Below are 18,730 nucleotides of genomic sequence, written 5' to 3'. Positions count from 1 at the left end.
AAAACACGAAGCGCCAGGCGTGCGGTGCATGCTAGTTAGATAGTGTGTTTTTAGACTGTGTGCCATGAAGAGTCTGAAAGGGTTGGGCTTACTCTGTGAATTAGTCATGGGTGTGTTCTGGGCATATCATTCAATAAGCCAATCAGAGTGTCACCTCTCATTCCCTTTAAAAGAGGCGCAATTGGAGCGCATGGCGGAGAGCTAGTTAGATGGCGGACCTACCAACTGGAAAGACTGAGTGTTTTACAGCTGAGGAGACGGCCCATCAGAACCACATCTACAGGGACAGCAGTCAGGCACCCAAGCTCCCCGAGGTAAAGCAGGCGTGTGATCACTAATACAAGAAAGATCTTACTAAATATCTGTGGAATATTATTCAAACCTGTTTTCATCTTATAACAGAGCACAGCTGTCAGGACTGCCGCGGAGCTCCCCAAGGTGCTGATCCTGGGGGTGCATGCTGTGGCCGTGCTGCCTGCTCTCTCCAGGTTTACGCCAGGCTCGGCTCCTTTGCGAAGACTCCTCCCATGTTTTTTCTGACCTAATTGTATTGCAGAGTTTTGCACAGCGGCGACCGGATCTTTGCTCTCAAACCACAAAAAAAATGTGATGGCACAACAGTCTCCTTCAGTACATTATTCTGTGCTTTCTTTTGATTTTCACATTGGCTAGTCATCCTGTTTAATTTGTCTTCTGATTAAATCGGAACCGTTGAAACAAGTTGTAGGAAGCCTCTGCAAGTAATTGGTTGCTGGCAGACACTCTGTGCTGCAATAAAATGGTTAATCAGCAGTTCCGTGCACTGTAGAGCCGATGCGCTGCTGGTTCTGCCGGCCTGAATAGAATATAATGTCTACTGTTGTGTACAGCATTTATAGACTGAGCTGAGTAGTGATGTGTGGGTCGACCCGTAACCCGCGGGACCCGCAAATGGACCAGCGGGTCGGGCAGCAGTGATCGTGTGTTAAATCGGTCTGTAAATGATATTTTGACATTATTATTATAATCTATTAATCTATAATCTGTGACTGTCATGGCATCCAAAGGTACTGATGCGTTGAACAGGTGACAGTCCGCGGTCGTTTTCAAAACACACTTGTGTCAAGCACTCCAAAAGAAACTTGTTGAAACTTTAAACAATAATTTATTGTACAAAACGGGGGAAACAAACGTTGACAAAAATGGTCCCATAATTCATATTAAATTCGAAAAATAACGAAAAAACAGCTACAAGTTGGAGGGAATAGTGATAAGGTGGTAAAACTTGGCATTGATCCACAGCCTCAGACGCATCTCAAGCCTGCCGTGCGCACAAGCTCCGTTGGTAGGCTATACGATATTTTCACATTTTTAACAATGCAATTTAAAAGTTTTGATTTTTATTGATAACCTACATTTAGCACCAAAAAAAATGTTAAAAAATACTACTACTACTAATAATAATAATATGTAATATATATATATAATGAGTAAATAAAAAAACAAATATTGAATACCAAATTTTCATAATGAATACCTACCCATAGAAACGAATATTCAAATATCCGAATATTTGGGTACAGCCCTAATTGTAATCCTATTTTTATTTGTTATCTTTTGCATATGTGTGGCTGCTCTGTGTGTGTCTGAGCAGAGTGCACACGCGTTGTGCACCCGCCTAGAGACGCATATTACTAACTTGTTTAACAGCGAAATACTGCGCTGTTTACGTTAGACCAGGTTTTTGTTGGTTACTGGCGCATTTGCTTTTTACGTCATCTAACTAGCAACGCGCCATGACTGCACCTGACTACTCCTGACTACTTCTCATTTTTAGACCAACACAACCAGACAAGGGTGCAGGGCGTGAAAATGACAACTGCACCTGCATCTAAATAGCAATGACACTTGCGACATGGATTATGCGCCCTCCACTGTCCACTTTAGTCCATCTAAATTGGGCCCTTTATATGTTGTATTGACTTAAAAGTGGGGCGCACTGGTAGTTCACATGGGAAAGGTGCAGCTAGCCCCTGTTGCAGCAGCATACCACACCATGACTTAGTCATACCAAAAATTAGAAACAAACAACAACATTCGGCCACAGGGGGAGCCACAGTGATCGGTCGCATTTTATCCATTTTGAAGCATTTTTCTGTTGTTATAGTGCCACCCAGTTGCCAGTTAGAGTTACATTTCTCCAGTCACCTTGACGTGTCCTGTTCTACATATCTACCAAGTTTAGTAAAAATTAATATGGCGGTTAGGCCTAGATAAGTAATTAGCTCTGTAGCGCCCCCATTTTTTTGATCAGGTCAATAATGGAGGGGTCCCCTCAGATTATGTGTGGTCATATGCCTACAAAATTGCATGGTGATCAGTGAAACCCTTGAGATGTTATACACCTTTATGTGATGAGTCACGCCCTCCGCAATATTCATTGCCTTATAGAAGCTCACTTTGCAAATTTGTTCCTCATGAGGACAGGCATCTCTGTGCAAAGTTTCATGTCTCTATGACATACGGGGCATGAGATATGCCCATTCAAAGTTTGCAAATTCAATCGGTTGCTATAGTGCCCCCCTTTGGCCAATTGATATAATATTGCTTCATTTGCATCCTCCCATGACCCTCTACCACTGTGCCAAATTTCACATGGATTGACCAAGTCAGTGAGGAGAAAAACGTGGAACAGACACACAGACACACCCGCAGCCAGTTTTCGTCATTTTATAGTAAGATTACACACCGTCAAAACCAGGGCAGGGATTTCATGAGGGCCACGAGGGCCACTTAATTTGGCCCCTGCTCTTGAAAAAAATATCTGCCCTAAGGCCACAGTGGCCTCGATGCCCCACCCGCACTGCCCCAGGTGATTTTGTGGTTTTCTCCTCTGCCTCTTTCCCGTCAACACAGCTTTGACACCTACGTCTTTTGAGAAAAAAAAATGCGATGACATTCTGGATTCTTATTGAGCAACGTCAAATGACACGACGCGTACATCACCAGTGGTGGGTTTGATTCAAGCCTGGCATGAACCACTCGGACAGGCTATAACAACAGCTTGACTCCAGTCTATCACCAGCCAACCAGGAGACTTCATCAAACACCTGGGCAGGGATCGGTACCGAGACCCGGTATTAAACAACCCAAGGCAAGTTTAATAAAGACCGTAATAACAGTTATCTCTGCCATTAAAAGCGTTACTTTTTAAAGTTTCCGTTTCATGTATGATCATGCAGCGGTGGGGCTGCGGTGCAGATGAAGGGAATATAACTTAAAGATTACTCTAGTTAACAACAGCTACACTTGTGTGATAAAACCTCTGCCAGCCAAGCCAATACTTTATCAATACATGTGATCAGCATGTAGAAAGCAATATTTCACCCTGTTCTGTCCACAGTCTCTCATTCGTGCTCTCGAGTCGCGAGGCTAAAAACAAATGTTAAAGACAAACTAAAATGAAAGCTGTCTGTATGTAGGCTAACACTTGATCTGAAGATGTATGTGAGGCAGCCGACCTGCAGACAGTGAGTGTCCTCAGTAGAGAAGGGACAGAGAGCAGGATGAATGACTGATACTGATGTTTGTCTTCATGCTGAGATAACGTGACTTTCTTCACTCAGTATTGTGATGTAAGGAGTAATATTTATATTCCAGTTAGATATTACTGGGTTTTAAATGGAGGTGAGGTGTGTGTGTGTGTGTGTGTGTGTGTGTGTGTGTGTGTGTGTGTGTGTGTGTGTGTGGAGGAGAAGAGAGAGGGAGATGCTGGTAGAGAGAGATAGTGTGTCTTATTAGATACTGTTAATGTCACTTATTATGCTTCTGTGCATTGATAGCTCTTTTTAAGTCTGTTTCTGCATTATGTTGAGGAGGGCCATGCCTGTAATATAAATATATATACTGTACATATATATATATATATATATATATATATATATATATATATATATATATGTATATGTATATATATATATATATATATATATATATATATATATATATATATATATATATATATGCTAGACTTTTTGTGGGGACATCGTGAGGCATCCCAGACGTGGCATCAGTTGTTGTCTACTGACACATTAAACGAGAAACGACGAATTATCGGCATAATGTCATTGTGTTTCATGATCCAAGCGGACACCGTATGACGGTGGCGTTGGGCTATAATCATGTAATGTGAACCTGGCATAAAACAGTGCACCACATCAATCCAGTTTTCAGACCCTTGCAGTTGTTTCTTGTAAACTCATGCTCAAAATGTCACTGTTTTGTTATGAAGTCCTGAATACTGAAACATATTTCTGATGTGCTGATGCAGTGCGTTCTGGATTGTACAGACACCTCAGGGGTCTTGGACAGGTCTGCTTATTGTCCCCAGAGGCTGAACTTAACCTGGAGAAGGAGTGGTCAGTTTCCATACACCACACATCTGAAACATACACCCAGAAAATGGAAGGTCTGCTCCAACTCTCAGTTCTTTTAAATGTTTAAATCAAAGCCTCAAAACTACTGTTTAAATGGTAAACTGACCTGCACTTGTACAGCACCTTTCTAGTCATCTGACCTCTCAAAGTGCTTTTTACACTATGAGTCATATTCACCCATTCACACACACATTCTCACATTGGCGGCCACGACAACCATGCAAGGTGCCACCTGCCACTCAGGTTTTTTTTTTTACACACATCGATGAAACAGCTATCATGAGCAATTTCAGGTTCAGTGTCTTGCTCAAGGATACTTCTACATGCAGACTTGAGGAGCCGGGGATCGAACTGCTAATCTTCCAATTAGTGGACAACCCAGTACCTCTGAGCCACAGCCACCCCATGCTGACTGCTTTTATAAGATGAAATTGGGCTTTTTTGCATACACATCTTTGACTGCAATGTTGTTTTTATTTTTTTGTTCATTCCATTTTCCCCTTGTGGCTTATCTTATACTTTTCCAGTTCTTTTCAAACCACATTTATGAGTCTTTATATATTCACCTCTGGATCTACCTGCAGAGCTTTCAGATTTTGCCACGCCGTGTCTGCAAAGGTGATAATTATCATCACATAAAGGTTCTGATAGATATCAAAGGTTCTGCTTGTTGAAATAATTTTCTATACATACATAGATGTTCAAATATTGGCAGCAGGGGTCAAATCAATTCTCTCAGGGCAGGGGTTGGGGCTACACAGACGATAACACTTTCATGAAAAGATGAGGTCGAGCATACCGGTAACATCTGCAGCAAGGGTGAAAGTAGTTTTAAATTCTTGCCGGTACTATTACCAAAACTTTCATTGCTTCATATTGTTCACCTCTCCTTGCTTCATGCATTTTTAAAAATTACGATATTCAAAATTACACTACAAATTACAATTATTTACACTGACAGCATTTGAAATCAAATGCACCCCAACCGCTGTGTTTCAGAGGTAGATGCACATGCGCAGTCACGTACTGCTGAGAGCGAAATCCCTGATCTTTAGCTCACACGCAGCTTCAAGCTGTTCTCTGTGTTGTTGAATTTAATTAAACAAAATAACATGGAACATATCTGCTTATTATGCTATTGATTTTTTGGGGGGGATATTGTTTGATGAACTGAATGACATTTAATGGAGTGTTACATGCCTCAAAGGCTGGGCTCATAGGAGACCCCCAGACTCTCTCCCAGGGGAGGGGCTGGGGGAGATGTCCGGGCAGCAAGGCTCCGTCCAGCATGGACCACAACAGAGCACTGACGGTTCAGAAGCAATTCAGAACGAGTTAAAAGCAATTAATAAACAGACAAAGTGGTGTTTTAAAACTGCATATATTGCTAGCACATCTTTTTTCTGGCCTAAAGGGCAGCCGTGACTGGTTCTGAATGTAGGCTTTAGCAGGCATCCGCTCTTTCCTCTTCCTGGTGCTGCTTTCCGCCACTGAATCTTTTAGTGGTACGCAGTACCGGACCGAACCAGCTTACTTTCACCCCTGATCTACAGTACCGAGTTGCAGTCACCTTTAGACCTCTCTTGGTCACAGAATGTTTACTCCATATCTTATAGTGGACTGCTGCAATTCAAAATCATCCTCAGTAGGAGATGAGTAACACCACCTCACACATGAACAACTGTTCCTGCACGGGGACACACACACACACACACACACACACATGCACACATACACACACACACACACAGTGTGCCCCCCCCCCCCCCCTTCGCCCTAGCAGGTCAGGGTCTGTGATGTAAGGTTAAACAGGCAGCGGTACTCTGTCTCCCTCCTGCCTCCTCTGAAGGCCTGTGGGGCAACCCATCTACATAGTATGAATACGAATGACTGGGACTGTATGCTAAGAGCTATTAGAACCAAGGCTGGCAGTGTGTAATCAGCATAGAAAGAGCAGTGATAGGAAGAGTGACCTAGGTCACCACACAGTTCAGCTGTGGAAATGGGTTTGTTGAGATGAGTTATGCAGTCTTGTGTAGTCTTGTCTGGTATTTGAACCTAATAATTTTGCAATAGGAGCATACATAGAGTAAATCATGTCAGGTATAAATTTCTAATACATATTTCCTCCAGATGGAATTAGATCCAGAGTTGTATGAAAATCCCAACAGCAGCAAGTCTAATTAATTCCCCAAGATAATTTAGTGTGTTTGTTCTGTGAAAAACTGCAATGCTTGCAACACTCACCTGATTTAGATGCAACATCTGTTCTTGTAATTCCAGGATCTCTCCAGAGTCATTCACTTAAAGCGAGCTTTAAACCAAAACATGAGTAGTTTACGGTCTAGAAAGAATACTGGTGTTACTGCAAGTCATTCACCTGAGAGGACTGAGAGGCCGCCGTTAACACAATGGCATCGAGATGTTAGAGAGGCACAAGTTTTGTTTTTAGAGACGCCTGTCCAATACACTTGCACTTTGCTGTCATTCTGCCTGTCAGCCTGCTGCTCACTTCTGACAGTCGCACATGAAGGAGCTACTGGTATTTTGTGCCGATATTCTTTTTGACTGTTTGATGGCAAAATCTAAATATGAATTTTTACTAATACTATGTGTATTGTGACAGCAATCAACTGTTTCTAAAGCTTCTGTAACAATACTTATATTATTGTCATGGGAATTTTTCTTGGGCTGTCACTTAAAAAAAAAAAAATCTGACCATTGATTTAAAGGAGTAATAAGCGAAATTCATCATTTCTAGATTGAAGGAATTAAAAAGTCGCTATGTGAAGAACTAGAGGTGTAATTCCATCTGGAGTATAGCATGATCTCACACACCCTCTCTCTGTGTTGATCTCCAGCCCCTTGTTTACAAGCCGGTCCGGCTGTGCGTTCACAAGTTCATGTGAATCCCCACCTACCCCCCACCCCCGACCCCTCTCGGAGCCCTTGGCCCTCCCTCCCTATAAAAGGCTAAAGCCAGTGAGCAATGGCAACGCGTATTTTTGAAGTGAAATGGTGGAGTCAAATGTCTGTTTTAATTAGTGTTACAATAAAGTTGGCACATATGTCGCTATGTCAATTCAATTAAATTTAATGTTACAATCGTAGCATGGGTTAATGTCCGGAGCTTGAGTTATTAGCGGCTCTGTCCCAGCAATGGGTCAGGCGTTAGGTTGTGTTAGGTGAGTAGCCCGGCAGCCCAGCTAACATTTGCAATTAGCATTGTAAAATGTAGCCCGGCGGGCAGCCTGGCGGGCTGTGTTTAGCTATTCTCCTGCCTACTTCAATGATGATGGTACCTGTAATAAATGTAATATATTTGCTGAGATGGAGACGAGGCTCAGTGACTAGAAGAGCTGGTAACATTAGAAATGCTCCATAGCTGTAAGTTACTCCAGTAGCCGTAGTAGCTCTAGTGCTAACTCCGGGAGCTAATGCTAATGTTCTGCGTGAGCTGGAGTCGTAGGAACAGAGAAGAGTAGGGACGTTAGTGTGGCAGCCGACTAGTGCTAATGCTAACAGGAAAGCAGGGAAATAGCTAAACACAGCGGAGATCGAGAGTGAGTGAAAGACATCGCTAACTGCTAAACTAAGCCAAACTAAGTTGGCTGTTTAGGTTTTATTTCCTCGCCCCTGTGGTGAGTGAATCTGCCTGTAGTGAAACCGGGGCTAACTGGTGCTTCCTTCTCAGGCTCCACTTCACTCAGCTGCCAGCACAGCCAGTTAGCCTCGGCTAGCTTCCCAGCTAGCCCCAGCTCTCCGTTTGTATCCAACCGGAGCACTGAGCCCTGGTTTGTTATTCAGGTTAATGACGAAACACCGGGACCATCTGGATGTAATAGTCCGTGGAGATGCTGTGGTGCTCGCCGGCACAGATGAGGTGAGGGGGGTGGGGTTGGAGAGCAGAGGTAGAGGGAGGTGTGGCTCATGACACACTTTGTTTTGGTCTACAGGCAGTGCACAACAGCAAACCTAACAGTGAAACAATTTCGCTTTTTGCCCCTTTAAAGGGATAGTGCACCCAAAAATTCAGCCATTATCTACTCACCCATATGCCGATGGAGGCCCTGGTGAAGTTTTAGAGTCCTCACATCCCTTGTGGAGATTGGTGGGGGGAGTGGCTAGCACACCTAATGGCTGACGGCGCCCCAGACTAACATCCAAGAACATAAAATAGAATCCACAAAGTATCTCCAACATGCTCATCCATAGTGATCGAAGTGTGCTGCAGCCCCGACATAAAAAGTTGTTTCGAAAAATGTCATATGAATCGGTGATGCATGGTCTCTGAAGAGCAGCAGTCTCGTCAGTACTGATGTCCAGATTCTCAAGTGCAGGCATCGCCAATTCCCAGTCTGAGCAGCAAAGACTTTCCTCATCCGTTGGCATTGCTTTGCATTTGAAACAACTACACCACCAGGTTTCCAGTGCTCGACTCCGGTATTCTTCAGCTGGCTGAGGGTTAGACTCATAAGTTGCTGCTTCGTCCAGTAGCCTGAGTTCCGTCTGTCTACTAGGGCTCAAACAAATACGGCTCAACAAAGAAATGCTGTTCCTCCTCAATTTCAAAGTCTTCAGACATGTTGGGCTGTCCTTTGCTAAAAGACCGTAGTGCGAATTATCTTTTAGCTCTGTGGTTACTGCTGTCTCTCCCTGCGTGCACATGTCACATGATGTAAACACAAGCTCATGCTTTCGCTGGTCTCGCGCAAGTGCACGCACGTGAATGCGGAGAAGCACAGAGAAGCAGTCAGAGCTACGGGCTACAGTGAGGCTAAAAACAGAGTTCATATGACGTTTTTCGAAACAACTTTTTATGATGGGGCTGCAGCACACTTGGATCACTACGGATGAGCAATCAATCAATTTTATTTATAAAGCCCAATATCACAAATCACAAATTGCCTCACAGGGCTTTACAGCATGCGCTATCCCTCTGTCCTTATGACCCTCACAGCGGATAAGGAAAAACTCCCCCCAAAAAACCCCTTTAATGGGGAAAAAACGGTAGAAACCTCAGGAATGGTTGCAGTATTAATGGAGCAGTATGGAGATACTTTGTGGATTAAATTCTGTGTTCTTGGACGTTCGTCTGGGGCGCCGTCAGCCATTAGGTGTGCTAGCCACTCCCCCCGCCGATCTCCGCAAGGGATGTGAGGACTCTAAAACTTCACCAGGGCCTCCATCGGAATATGGGTGAGTAGATAATGGCTGAATTTTCATTTTTGGGCGCACTATCCCTTTAAGTGTAGTTTATAGTCAAACTGTAAACTGTAATCCAGCAGAGGACCATTAATTTTATCAGCTTGACTCGTTGCATGACCTCTTGACCTATCACTACACTAAACATAAGCTAGCGGTTAAAGAGTACCCGTCCGGACGGGACGCTCTAAAACTAAAGCGAGCGCGCCCACAAGGAGGCAGGGATCATTTCATTGGTCAACAGTAAATCTGGCATTCTCTTGGTTGGGGGATTTTGACAGGGTTGTTACACAAACAAATCCAAGTGCAGGGCAGAAATCTGAGAGCAGAAATTCTGTGAGCACGCAGAAACAGTTTGAGCGCGAGGAGAAAAGCCGAAGCTCGAGCAGGAAATCTGAGTGCGAGCGCACACTTTTGAGCAGAAACAGAGTAGATCCAAGCACAAGCAGTGGCTATTTGAGTGCGAGGGCAGGGTTTTTGAACATGAAATCAATAAATAATGCTCTCAAACTGATAGACCACTCTCTTGAATAAAGATAAAGGGATAAAGCTCCATAAGACACATGATGATTAACAAACTGTGGAAGCTCTTTTATACCTTAGACAGAGAACCCTGAAAGGTCCATACCTGATTCTTTGGTTAGGATTGATTGACCCATTCTGATGTCTCACTTCACCCTGTGCTAAGACTAAATGGAGCCAACACATTTCCTGTCTGTATTACATGACACTGTTGTGTACGTGTGTGTGTGTTTGCATGTGCAGTGGTAAAAGGGACTGATTCTAGCACATTACCCAGTCGGCGCTGCCACCCTCACACCCCTCACCACCCCTCTTCTCCATCAGTGAGTATCAGTAACCTGTTAAGACTTCTAGTAGAGATGAAAACAACATGATCTGGGAAAATATTGACTAATCAATAGAAGGTAATTCTCTCTGATTACCCGGGTACGTGTGTGGAGCGCCAAAATGGGAGATGGGCCTTGTAAAGTCATCGCCCAACTCCCCGCCTCCCTCCCCTCCCCTTTTGCTCTTGCTCCTTTCACAAGGCAAAAATCCATACCCAGCAAATACAATCTAATTTCTCCCTGCCCTGCCAGTTTAAATAGCCTGCATTGAATTAAGTCGGTAAAAACAGAAATCGATCTTTCCGTTGGCCATCTCAATGCAGCGCCTCGCACTACTGGGCCCGTAATCACCGCTGACCCCTGGGAGAAATTAACCTACAGAGAGGGGACAGGAGTGTATGGTATACACTTGTCTGAGAAAAAAAGAGATATTGCTCTGTTGGTTTGCAATATGTTTTTTATTAGCAGTCACAATAGCCTTTGAGAGGCATTAAAGATATTAAAATCTTGATTTATATAAAGTATACTGTATTACCCTGCAGTAAATATGAGTAGATCAATTCCACTTATTCAGCTGAAATTTACTTCATTCAATTGATGTGTTGTCCAGTCATCTTTGATTTGTGTTCACTCCCCTCATACACTGATGGACACACACTGTGTCCACACACGTGTCTCCTAAGGTAGACTTACACACACACACACACACACACACACCTCGTCTCTCTTTTGCCTCTTCCACTCTTTGAAACACTCATTAACTCCCTACTCTATCTTTTCTCACCAAACACTGTGTAGGAACATGGATCAATACAAGTTTGTGATGTGATTCCCCACTTTGGATACCTTGTTCTCTGCCAATTTCCCCTTCTTCCCTTTCTCTCTCTCTCCTACCTCTCCATATTTCCTTTCAGACAAAAACAACAGGCAGAACCTGAGACCTTCCAACTGTCTGCTCTGACCCACAGCAAACTCAAATCCAGGGTGACCACCTCAGTATTATTTTGTTGCTGGACAGCAGATGAGATAAGCAGATTTTTTTTTCCCGCTGAAGGTTTTTTTTTATGCTGTAAACCACTATGAGGCAAATTGTGATTTGTGATATTGGACTTTATAAATAAAATTGATTGATTGACTGATTGATTGATTGATTGATGTGGGATGCACATGAGGAAGAAATAACTATAATTATTGATTTTATATTAGATGGAATGCCTCTTTGCTATGTTGTTAGATGTCAACCTGCTTTCAGTCATGGTGGGCTTTATGAAATAATCATTTTTAACAACACTGGACCTATTCAGTCGAATAACTATAGTGACTTAACTATAAAAGGCAAATATTTTGGTTAAAACCACATTGTAAGAATAGGAGACGAGAGGAAAAGATCAATATTCATTAATATTCAATAAGCATTTTTTTTTAAAGGTGGGACTGTAATTCATGATGGAGTACAGTTATTATAAAATGTTTTTGCTACAAAAATGAACAAAAAATGAAATCTGCAAGCAGTGATGAATGAGCAATCACTCATTCATCATTTGTCATAATGATGACGTGCATCATTATATCCTGAGTTGTCCTTCTACTGTAAAAGTGCAGAGAAATTGCATGTATTTGACATCATTATAGTGTAGACATGGTAACTACACTTTGGCTTCTTATTTTGATGAGTCTGTTTTGGTGAAAACTGACAATCAGTGAGGGTTGTATTTGGTGGAAAGAGAGGCCCTCTGAGTTTAACTGGATTGGGATTTTTTTAGTTTCTGTGAGGAAAGTCAGAGCAGATACACAAAATCAGTGGACAGCATCACAAGAACAGGACAAACACATAATATGTAAAAAGCTGTTAATCCTTGGAGAGTAAAAAAATGACGGAAGCCCTGAGAGGCTGACCAAGGCAATGTTTGCTAAAACCACAGTTTATCTCCTACATACAAGATTGTATCTACTATGTAGAAGATATTGTGTTGTACGTATGAGATAGTGTCTCCTTCATACGACATATTATCTCCTACTTAAGATAATATCTCCTACGCACAAAATGTGTCCTACATATGAGATATTGTCTCCTACATATGAGACATTATCTCTTACATACAAAATAGTATCTACTACATACAAGATATTGTCTCATACGTACACGATATCTCCTACATACAAGACAGTTATCTACTACGTACTAGATATTATCTCCTACGTACAAGATATTGTGTCCTATGTAGGAGATATTGTCTCCATCATACAAGATATGATGTTACGTTATTTTCTCATACGCACAAGATTGACTCCTATGCCCTGAACCTAGACCTTGAGGGCAGGAAGTGTATGAAATAGAACACTGTCTGTGCCACTGCACGGTCACATTATGTTTTACATTGGACATCTGTAGTTAGTTAACTGTGATGATAAAACCTTTTGTTTATGCAGCATGTGGCTGCACTTTCAATGCCCTTTGTATTATGCACTAAGCGCTTCGTTCTGCACAGCTTCTCACTCTCAAGATGGAGTTTTACCAGATAATATGTACAAGATAATAGACATTTTAGGAGGGAAAATGAGGGTAAAAGTAAAAATAATTATCCAATCAGTCTGTTGTAAATGTCCAATTAGATTTTGTAGATCGACTTCCTGGTGTAGTTGCATCATACATTATTCAATGCCTTGAGGGATTATAACCAACATTTCTAAGTGCACTAACCATTGATTTACCACTAAACAAGTGACCCATCTAATATGGCTAAACTGAGGATTTGTGTACAATCCACAGACCAGTCACCAGAAGAAATTGTTGGCAGTGTACTTTTTTTGCATATCACAAATATGTTACATTTGCAGGTTTCATACATATCAATCAATCAATCAATTTTATTTATAAAGCCCAATATCACAATATCACAAATCATAATTTGCCTCACAGGGCTTTACAGCATACGACATCCCTCTGTCCTTATGACCCTCGCAGCGGATAAGGAAAAACTCCCCAAAAAAACCCCTTTAACAGGGAAAAAAACCGGTAGAAACCTCAGGAAGAGCAACTGAGGAGGGATCCCTCTTCCAGGACGGACAGACGTGCAATAGATGTCGTACAGAACAGATCAACATAATAAATTAACAGTAATCCGTATGACACAATGAGACAGAAAGAGAGAGAGAGAGAGAGAGAGAGAGAGAGAGAGAGAGAGACAGAGAGAGAGATGCAGGTAATGACAGTAGCTTACAACAACATTATTGAAAGTAATAATATTATAGTTATAGTTCTGGCTACTGTGGTACAATATGTTGAAAGTATGTATTAATATCTGGCAGTATACATGTGTGACAATAGTCATATGTGTATAATAACAGTAGAAGTATGACTAATGACTAATGATGGCAGCAGCAGCAGGAGACATCTGGCAGGACCACGGCAGCAGCACAACCACACACGTCATGCTGTCCAGGCACCGCTGTGATATGAGTTAATCTGAGAGACAGTGGAGCACAAAGGCTCCAGAGAAGAAGCCGAGTTAGTGACATCCAGAATGGCCAAGTTAGCAAGATGCAGTAATAGAATACGAGAGAGAGAGAGAGAGAAGGAGAGAAGGTGCCCGGTGTATTATAGGGGGGTCCTCCTGCAGACTAGGCCTAAGTCAGCCTAACTAGGGGCTGGTACAGGGCAAGCCTGAGCCAGCCCTAACTATAAGCTTCATCAAAGAGGAAAGTCTTAAGTCTAGTCTTAAATGTGGAGACGGTGTCTGCCTCCCGAACCGTAACAGGAAGATGATTACACAGGAGCCTGATAGCTGAAGGCTCTGGCTCCTGATCTACTTTTGGAGACTTTAGGGACCACGAGTAACCCTGTGTTCTCAGAGTGCAGTGTTCTGGTGGGATAATATGGGCTCTCTATGAGCTCTCTAAGATATGACGGAGCTTGACCATTTAGAGCTTTATAAGTTAACAGTAGGATTTTAAATTCAATTCTGGATTTCACAGGGAGCCAGTGCAGAGAAGCTAAAACAAGAGAAATATGACCTTTTTTCTTAGTTCCTGTTAGTACATGTGCTGCTGCATTCTGAATTAGCTGGAGAGTTTTTAAGGACTTACTAGAGCTACCTGATAACAGAGAGTTACAGTAATCCAGCCTTGAGGTAACAAAAGCGTGGACCAATTTTTCTGCATCTTTTCGGGTCAGGATAGGCCTAATTTTTGCAATATTACGCAGATGAAAAAATGCAGTCCGTGAGGTTTGTTTTAAATGAGAATTAAAAGACAAATCTTGATCAAATGTTACTCTGAGGTTTCTTACGGTAGTGTTAGAGGCCAGAGCAATGCCATCTAGAGAAACTATGTCATCAGATAAAGAGTCTCTGAGTTGTTTGGGGCCAAGAACAATAACTTCAGTTTTGTCTGAATTTAACATCAGGAAATTGGTGCTCATCCAGGTTTTTATGTCTTTAAGGCAGTTATGAAGTTTAGTTAATTGATTACTTTCTTCTGGCTTCATCGATAAATACAACTGAGTACATATCATGTCAACATTTCATAAAGTGATGTAGTATATGTGCTGGCTTCATTATTGGGAGGTAGAGGGGATGGTTGATGGTGTGGTACCATTGACATCTGCTAAGCTGCAGACCACTGTTCAAGACCAACAATGTATAAAACCTGTTGTGTTTTAGCAAATTATTGCTCTGACTTTTTAGGTACCAAATATGAGTTTTTTCTTTGCAATCCATCGCTATTTTTCCAAAAGAGATAGTACCACAAAAAGCAATTGTTTATTGACTGCGACGTCATTGTGTTTCCTAGATCTCAACAAGTAAATTTATTCTTTAATTCTGATATGCATTTTTGCTTTCTCTGGCATAAACTAGACATAGATTCATATAAATCCTATACTGATTAATGTCTTTGCCCTGCTTTGAGGCATCAGTGTTCTATTTGTACACTTGTCTTCTCTTAGGTGGAGAGAACTGCTAACATGTGAATAATACCTCTGTAAATACTGGAACACACAGTGAGAGAGCACACACACACACACACACACACACACACACACACACACACACACACACACGTGTGACACAAGGCGAGAAAGGGCTGATCCATGGGTGGTTGTCATGATAATACCTGTATAATTATTGATCTTGGCAGTTAACACTGCAGGCCCATTCAATGTAGGAGACATGTTTAAAGGGACACACACACACACACACACACACACACACACACACACTCCCACAGGCGCAGGGTTGATTCAAGACACACAGAACTAATTGAAAGGCAGATGACAGTATTCATTATTCATGGTTTGGGCCTTTGTGACAGTTGTGCATTTATTTACTAACTTTATTTGATGTGCTGCCATTTGTATGGGCACCATATAATTCATGTAACACTAGGCTGCTAATCACTGCACCTTTTAGCATGTTGTCACTGTTGAATACAGGTATTGAATTTGTGCATTTTAACAGTGAAGGAGAATTCACATGGAATAAATGAAACCAACACAGCAATGTTTTTACCTTTTTTTCAGATGCAGTTGAGTGCACAAGGTGCACTCCAATCTATGGAAGGTAATTCTGCAATCAAGCAGTGGTGATTAGAGTACTGACAATCTATACTCTCTTTAAAAAAATGACTGAAGAAAACGTGAAAATTACCATTTAAGAAACCCACTCAAGCAAAAGTAACAAAGTACCTGGCTAATAAGTCACTCCAAGTACAAGTTACTTTCCATTTTAATATATTTTTAGGCTGCTTATAAAGCCCAGTATCACAAATCGAAACTTGCCTCAGAGGACTTTACAGTATTCAACATTTCCCCTAAAAAAACATTTTACAGGGAAAAATTACTATTATAGTCTTTAACACACCTGAGATGGATTGGGTAATGGGAGATGAACCATGAGCTAGGTGGTCAAAAAATGCATTTCTCCACCTGTATGTGATGCACTTTTGATCAATGTTTTGCAGTTTTCTCCTGTTTCTGCCCTTACATGCACAGGAGTTGTTGGACTGGCAACAAGCAGTGTCCGCATCAACTGTTGTGAAGTATGATCATACTTTGGAGCATTTTCTGCCATTGTCACTGAGAGCAGAGCATCTGTGTGTGCATGACATTGGAGCTTATTAATACTACGGTCTTTAATAACCTTGCCCTGCGGCCATCTGGCTAACATAAGCTAGCTAACTACATTTCACCTACAGTGTGTGCAAACTTCAATGTGCTTGCGAAGTTTTCATATGTTAAGATCAGTGTTTTTTGGGAGACACAGCAGCACTCCATCATGTACCTGCTGTCTTTTTTAGATTTTAGTATAAAAGGTATGGCCACATGTGGCCAAGGATTGCAGGGTTTGCCCCAGAAAAGCTGTTATGTCAGGTGGCAAATATCTTTTGATGGGGCCGGCTACCTGCTAGGTGAACAAGTGTCTTTTTGGCTGGGGCCAGTGACAGACTTTGTTTTGATTTTAATGTTAACAATGCAGGTAAGTTAAATTAAAATACATTCTTTATTTGTAACAGAGTATCGGTCTCAGATGCATCTGTAATATGGTAAATGGTAAATGGACCTGCACATGTATAGCGCCTAGTCATCTGACAACTCAAAGCGCTTTTTGAATTATGAGTCACAGTTACCCATCCACACACATATTCACGCTACCATACAAGGTCCCACCTGCTCCTCAGTTTTTGTCACACTCACACACTGATGGAAGCATCATCAGGAGCAATTTGGGGTTCAGTATCTTGCTCAAGGATACTTTGACATGCGGACTGGAGGAGCTGGGGGTCAAACCATTGATCTACTGATTGGCTGCACCACAGCTGCCGCAGATTTGTTGTATATTCATGATTTATAGGGGGGCCAAACAAGATTTTGCATAGGGTCCCAAAAAAGTTAGAAATGACCCTGCCACCTGATGTTTTCAGTTTGCACAAGATGCAGCTGTCATGGAGAGAGAAGCAGCAGGTTGCCAAAGACAAAATACGAGTTTTACTTACGTTGGCGTGCAAAAGTTTGGGGCAGTTTGGTTTAATGTGAGTAGTTTAGCAAGAAAAACATGACCTGATTTCCATAAGGCAAAGAGATGACACATTCCTTTAATAAACTTAAGCAAGATTACTTTTTTTTATTTCAGTATTTCCACTTTTGAAATAACAAAAAAGGAAAAGGGCCTGAAGAAAAAGTTTGGCCACCCTGCATGGTCAGTACTAAAAAGTGCCCCCTTTCAGAAGTATCCCAGGGTCCAAACACTTTTTGTAACCATCTAAGAGTCTTTCAATTCTTGTTTGGGGGATTTTCACCCATTCTTCCTGTAAAAGGCTTCTAGCTCTGTGAGATACATGGGCTATCCTGCATACACTGCTCTTTTGAGGGCTATCCACAGATTTTTAATGATGTTTAGGTCGGGGGACTGTGAGGGCCTTGGCACAACCTGCAGCGTATGCCTCTTGAGGTAGTCCATTGTGGATTTCAAGGTGTGTTTAGGATCATTATGCTGTTGTAGAAGTCATCCTCTCTTAATTTTCAGCTTTTTACAGATGCTGAAATGTTTGCCTCCGGTATTTGCTAGAATTTAACTGAATCCATTCTTCCCTCTACCTGTGAAATTTTCCCTTGTGCCACTGGCTGCAGTCGCACATTGCATCCTTTTTTCCCAGACATACCTTTGCTCATTCATTCTATTTTAACTTCATCAGTTCAAATGACTTGTTGCCAAAGAGCATCAGGCTTGTTTAGATGTTCCTTTGCAGACAGAGTGATGCGGAATTTTGTGGTGAGGACACAGGAAAGGTTTTCCTCTGATGACTCCTCCATGAGTGTCATATTTGCACAGGTGTCGCTGCACAGTAGAACAGTGCACCACCACTCCAGAGTCTGCTAAATCTTCCTGCAGGTCTTTTGCAGTGGTTTTGATTTGCCTTTCTAACAATCCTACGAGCAGCTCTCTCAGAAAGTGTCCGTGGTCTTCTAGATCTAAACTTGACCTCCACAGTTCCTGTTAACTGCCATTTCTTAATTACATTACAAACTGTGGAAACAGCTACATGAAAACACTTTGGTATGTTCATATAACCTTCTCCTGCTTTGTGGACATCAGATATTTTAGTTTTCAGAGTGCTAGGCAGCTGTTTAGAGGAGCCCATGGCTGCTGATTGTTGGGATAAGGTTTCAGTAGTCAGTATTTACAAAGCTATGGAATTTGCATCACCTGTCCTTTCCTAATGATTACTGTGAACAAACCAGAGTTCTAACAATCTAATGAAGGTCTG

Source organism: Epinephelus fuscoguttatus, linkage group LG20, assembly GCF_011397635.1.
Source record: "Epinephelus fuscoguttatus linkage group LG20, E.fuscoguttatus.final_Chr_v1".
Taxonomy (NCBI): domain Eukaryota; kingdom Metazoa; phylum Chordata; class Actinopteri; order Perciformes; family Serranidae; genus Epinephelus; species Epinephelus fuscoguttatus.
Note: the sequence above shows the minus strand (reverse complement) of the source record.